At 37.5% G+C, this 6,000-nt stretch overlaps 1 long non-coding RNA gene across 1 annotated transcript in view; it reads left to right on the top strand.

Moving 5' to 3' along the window:
• LOC122435991 overlaps nt 1-3,341 on the top strand; it is a 29,324-nt gene extending 25,983 nt beyond the window's left edge. Inside the window, exon 3 of the long non-coding RNA XR_006267762.1 lies at nt 3,302-3,341. This is a non-coding gene — a long non-coding RNA (uncharacterized LOC122435991). The remainder of the gene's footprint in view (nt 1-3,301) is intronic.
• The last annotated feature ends 2,659 nt before the right edge of the window (nt 3,342-6,000 follow it).

Here is a 6,000-nt window from a genome sequence, read left to right on the forward strand (position 1 = left end):
ATGGCATGGGTTAATATAAAGGCATAAGAGGGTTCCCTTTTCTCCACACCCTCTCCAGCATTTATTGCTTGTAGACTTTTGGATAGCAGCCATCCTGACTGGCGTGTAATGGTACCTCATTGTGGTTTTGATTTGCATTTCTCTGATAATGAGTGATGTTGAGCATCTTTTCATGTGTTTGTTAGCCATCTGTATGTCTTCTTTGGAGAAATGTCTGTTTAGATCTTTGGCGCATTTTTTGATTGAGTCATTTATTTTTCTGGAATTGAGCTTCAGGAGTTGCTTGTATATTTTTGAGATTAATCCTTTGTTGCTTCATTTGCTATTATTTTCTCCCAATCTGAGGGCTGTCTTTTCACCTTACTTATAGTTTCCTTTGTTGTGCAAAAGCTTTTAAGTTTCATTAGGTCCCATTTGTTTATTTTTGCTTTTATTTCCAATGTTCTGGGAGGTGGGTCATAGAGGATCTTGCTGTGATTTATGTCAGTGAGTGTTTTGCCTATGTTCTCCTCTAGGACTTTTATAGTTTCTGGTCTTACATTTAGATCTTTAATCCATTTTGAGTTTATTTTTGTGTATGGTGTTAGAAAGTGTTCTAGTTTCATTCTTTTACAAGTGATTGACCAGTTTTCCCAGCACCACTTGTTAAAGAGGTTGTCTTTTTTCCATTGTATATCCTTGCCTCCTCTGTCAAAGATAAGGTGTCGATAGGTGCGTGGATTTATCTCTGGGCTTTCTAATCTGTTCCATTGATCTATATTTCTGTCTTTGTGCTGGTACCATACTGTCTTGATGACTGTGGCTTTGTAGTAGAGCCTGAAGTCAGGCAGGTTGATTCCTCCTGTTCCATTCTTCTTTCTCAAGATTACTTTGGCTATTCGAGGTTTTTTGTATTTCCATACAAATTGTGAAATTATTTGTTCTAGTTCTGTGGAAAATACCGTTGGTAGCTTGATAGGGATTGCATTGAATCTATAGATTGCTTTGGGTAGTATAGCCATTTTGACAATATTGATTCTTCCAATCCATGAACACGGTATGTTTCTCCATCTGTTTGTGTCCTCTTTGATTTCTTTCATCAGTGCTTTCTAGTTTTCTATGTATAGGTCTTTTGTTTCTTTAGGTAGATATACTCCTGAGTATTTTATTCTTTTTGTTGCAATGGTGAATGGTATTGTTTCCTTAATTTCTCTTTATGTTTTCTCATTGTTAGTGTATAGGAATGCAAGGGATTTCTCTGTGTTAATTTTATATCCTGTAACTTTACGATATTCGCTGATTAGCTCTAGTAATTTTCTGATAGAGTCTTTAGTGTGGAGATTTCTTAAAAAACTGGAAATAGAACTGCCATATGACCCAGTAATCCCACTTCTGGGCATACACACCGAGGAAACCAGATCTGAAAGAGACACATGCACCCCAATGTCCATCACAGCACTGTTTATAACAGCCAGGACATGGAAGCAACCTAGATGCCCATCAGCAGACAAATGGATAAGGAAGTTATGGTACATATACACCATGGAATATTACTCAGCCATTAAAAAGAATTCATTTGAGTCAGTTCTAATGAGATGGATGGAACTGGAGCCCATTATACAGAGTGAAGTAGCCAGAAAGATAAAGACCATTACAGTATACTAACACATATATATGGAATTTAGAAAGATGGTAATGATAACCCTATATGCAAAACAGAAAAAGAGACACAGATGTACAGAACAGACTTTTGGACTCTGTAGGAGAAGGCGAGGGTGGGATGTTTTGAGAGAACAGCATCGAAACATGTATATTATTTAGGGTGAAACAGATCACCAGCCCAGGTTGGATGCATGAGACAAGTGCTCGGGCCTGGTGCACTGGGAAGACCCAGAGGGAGCGGGTATAGAGGGAGGTGGGAGGGGGGATTGGGATGGGGAATACATGTAAATCCATGGCTGATTCATGTCAATCTATGACAAAAACCACTACAATGTTGTAAAGTAATTAGCCTCCAACTAATAAAATTAAATGAAAAAATATATATAAAGGCATAGAGGTAGATAAATATAAGGCTTTTGAAATAAAATATTTGGCTGGGACATAGGATAAAGGAAAGGAAGTTTCAATAGACTAAATTAATTCCATGCCCAAAGTATGGATAATTTTTAAATGTTCATTTGTAGTATATTCTAAATCCCTCCAACTACAGGAAATGCTTCATGAAGGAGATGCTTAGCTTTTTGTTTTGTTTTTCCCTTTTATATAACTCTGGTTCCCAGGAATCTGCTCTCCTTAAATCTGTGTCTCTTATGTACTACCAGGAAAAAAACAAATCTATGTCCTTTCTCACATGACAAGGTGTCATATGTAAATACTCTTCATGCTATGTCAATCCATTCTCTTCTCCAGGGGATCTTCCCAACCCAGGGATTTGAGCCAGGTCTCCCGCATTGCAGGCAGATTCGTTAGCATCTGAGCCACCAAAGAAGCCCAAGAATAGTGGGAGTGGTAGCCTATCCCTTCTTCAGGGGATCTTCCTGACCCAGAATTGAACCACGGTCTACTGCATTGCAGGTAGATTTTTTACCAGCTGAGCTACCAGGGAAGCCCATATCAATCCTCAAGGCTTCTCTTTGCCTAAGGTCACCTGATGATTCTTTATCTCATATCCTCACCCTCTCCCTCAGTTTCTGTTGCTAGTGCCTTTGTTCAGGCAGTCATTATTTTTTACCTCAATTATTGAAATGGTATGGACCTAACAGAAGCAGAAGATATTAAGAAGAGGTGGCAAGAATACACAGAAGAACTATACAAAAAAGATCTTCATGACCCAGATAATCACGATGGTGTCATCACTCATGTACAGCCAGACATCCTAGAATGAGAAGTCAAGTGGGTCTTAGGAAGCACCACTATGAACAAAGCTAGTGGAGGTGATGGAATTCCAGTTGAGCTATTTCAAATCCTAAAAGATGATGCAGTGAAAGTGCTGCACTGAATATGCCAAAATTTGGAAAATGCAGCAGTGGCCACAGGACTGAAAAAGGTGAGTTTTCATTCAAATGCCAAATAAAGGCAGTGCCAAAGAATGTTCAAACTACTGCACAATTGTACTCATCTCACATGCTAGCAAAGGAATGCTCAAAATTATTTAAGCCAGGCTTCAAGAGTACATGAACTTCCAGAAGTTCAAGGTGGATTTAGAAAAGGCAGGGGAACCAGAGATCAAATTGCCAACATCCATTGGATCATTGAGAAAGCAAGAGAGTTCCAGAAAAACATCTACTTCTGCTTTATTGACTATGCCAAAACTCTTGAGTGTGGATCACAACAAACTGTGGAAAATTCTTAAAGAGATGGGAATACCAGACCATGTTACCTGCCTCCTGAGAAATTTCTATACAGGTCAAGAAGCAGCAGTTAGAACCAGACATGGAACAACAGAGTGGTTCCAAATTGGGAAAGGAGTACGTCAAGACTGTATATTGCCACCCTGCTTATTTAATTTAAATGCAGAGTACATCATGCAAAATCCTGAGCTGGATGAAGCACAAGCTGGAATCAAGGTTGCCAGGAGAAATGTCAATAACCTCAGATATGCAGATGACACCACTCTTACGGAAGAAAGCAAAGAAGAATTAAAGAGCTTCTTGATGAAAGTGAAAGAGGAGAGTGAAAAAGCTGCCTTATAACTCAACATTCACAAAACTAAGATCATGGCATCCTGTCCCATCAGTTCAGTTCAGTTCAGTTCATTCGCTCAGTCATGTCTGACTCTCTGTGACCCCATGGACTGCAGCACACCAGGCCTCCCTGTCCATCACCAACTCCTGGAGTTTACTCAAACTCACATCCATTGAGTCAGTGATGCCATCCAACCATCTCATCCTCTGGCATCCCATTCTCCTCCCACCTTCAATCTTTCCCAACATCAGGATCTCTACTTTAAAAAGAAAATATAGGAAGTACCATGATTAGAAAAAATATAGCTCTACTAAAAAGAGAAGACAGGTAAATAATCTTAATATTAAATATCTTAAATAATCAAGGATAGGATAAAATCAAGATTAACTAGAGGAAATTATTCTGATAAGACACAGAATCTTTGTTTGCTAGTCAGATTACTCAAAAGGTAAAGAAAACCCTTTTATAATTTCTTACTATGAAGACCAGTAATCCAAGAAAAATTTAGTCATTTTAATAGAGACAAAAACAAACTCTAGTTTTGGATCAGTATATTGTTGATACTAAAGCTCATTAAATCAAACAAGCAAAATATAAAACCATATAAATAAACCAATCCCATTCAGCTTTACCCACACAACTTAAGGTTCATTTTTCATAAACTTTCTACAACTTTCTATATCCATTCAGATTTTGGCCTACTCTTTCCTCCTGTCAGTTTGGAACAACCACTTACTTCACTTTAGGACAAAAATTACTCTCTTTTTACTTAATGAAAATAACCCTAGAGTCTCTTCTGGTGATCCAGTGGTTAAGGGTGCATTTCCAATGCAGGGGACATGTGTTCAACCCCTGGTGGGGGAACTAAGTTCCCACATGCCGTGCTGCTTGGTCAAAAAAAATCCTACCTACCTTGCATAGTTTACTTAAAGAAAATTGTTTGTCTTTATTGTTCCTAGTAGTTTCATTAATATATAATTTTTAATTATTAGTGACTTTATTTTACAGAGAAAACTAGGAAGTGGATAATTACTGTTTTTCAAATATTAGCATTGCTCAGCAGACTATCAATGCTCATGAATATACCATCTTGCAATTTTTATAGAATCCTTATAGCACAGCTTTTCAATAGCAAGAAGAGTATATTCTTACCAGATTCCAATATATTTAGCCTCTGTATAATGTAAAAATAAGAAGATAGCAGTACATAAACTTACACTCAGCAATAAACATTTCAGTATTTTATGTTAGTATCCATTACTTAATTTGCATAAGTCTAAATTTGCATGTTACCAAAAAGATTTTAGAAACTATTTTTAAGCAGACATATTATAAAATGAAACTATTATTTACTAATTTTCGGTATGAATAATGACTTAATTTGATCACAATCCAACATTATTTTTATAACCCTAAACACATAGCTCCTTGGAAGAAAAGCTATGACAAACCTAGACAGCCTATTAAAAAGTAGAGACATTACTTTGCCAAAAAAGGTCTGTATAGGCTAAGGTATGGTTTTTCCAGTAGTCATGTATGGATGTGAGAGTTGGACCACAAAGAAGGCTGAGTGCTGAAGAATTGATGCTTTTGAACTGTGGTGTTGGAGAAGACTCTTGAGAGTCCCTTGGACTGCAAGGAAATCAAACCAGTCAATCTTAAAGGAAATCAATCCTGAATATTCATTGGAGGGACTGATGCTGAGGCTGAAGCTCCAAAACTTTGGTCACCTGATGCAAAGAGCCGACTCATCGGAAAAGACCCTGAATCTGGGAAAGACTGAAGGCAGGAGAAGGGGATGACAGAGGAAAGATGGTTGGATGGCGTCACTGACTCAATGGACATGAGTTTGAGCAAACTCCAGGAGATGGTGAAGGACAGGAAAGCCTGGCGTGCTGTAGTCCATGGGGTCTCAAAGAGTCAGACACGAGTGAGTGACTGAACAACAACAAACACCTAGCAAATATTACCTTTTTTGACTAGCAAACCCAATTAGAATAAAATATATCTATGCATTGAATTAATGCTAATAACTCAGAACACATAGCTGTTTTTATTATATCTACAACATTAAACTAGGTTTATTTGCTAAAGATTTACTTAATTTAAGAGAAAATTTACTTATTTTTTATGAGAACAGTTACTTTTCCATATTGGAATTATTGGAAGTTCAGGGCTTTTATTATTATCATCACTGGGAGTTTCAGAAATATTTAATTTTTAGAAGTGATTATTTATCTGGAAAATACCCTGATGCTGGGAAAGATTGAGGGTGGGAGGAGAAGGGGATGACAGAGGATGAGATGGTTGGATGGCATCACCAACTTGATGGAC

The sequence above is a fragment of the Cervus canadensis genome, chromosome X, assembly GCF_019320065.1.
Source record: "Cervus canadensis isolate Bull #8, Minnesota chromosome X, ASM1932006v1, whole genome shotgun sequence".
Taxonomy (NCBI): Eukaryota; Metazoa; Chordata; class Mammalia; order Artiodactyla; family Cervidae; genus Cervus; species Cervus canadensis.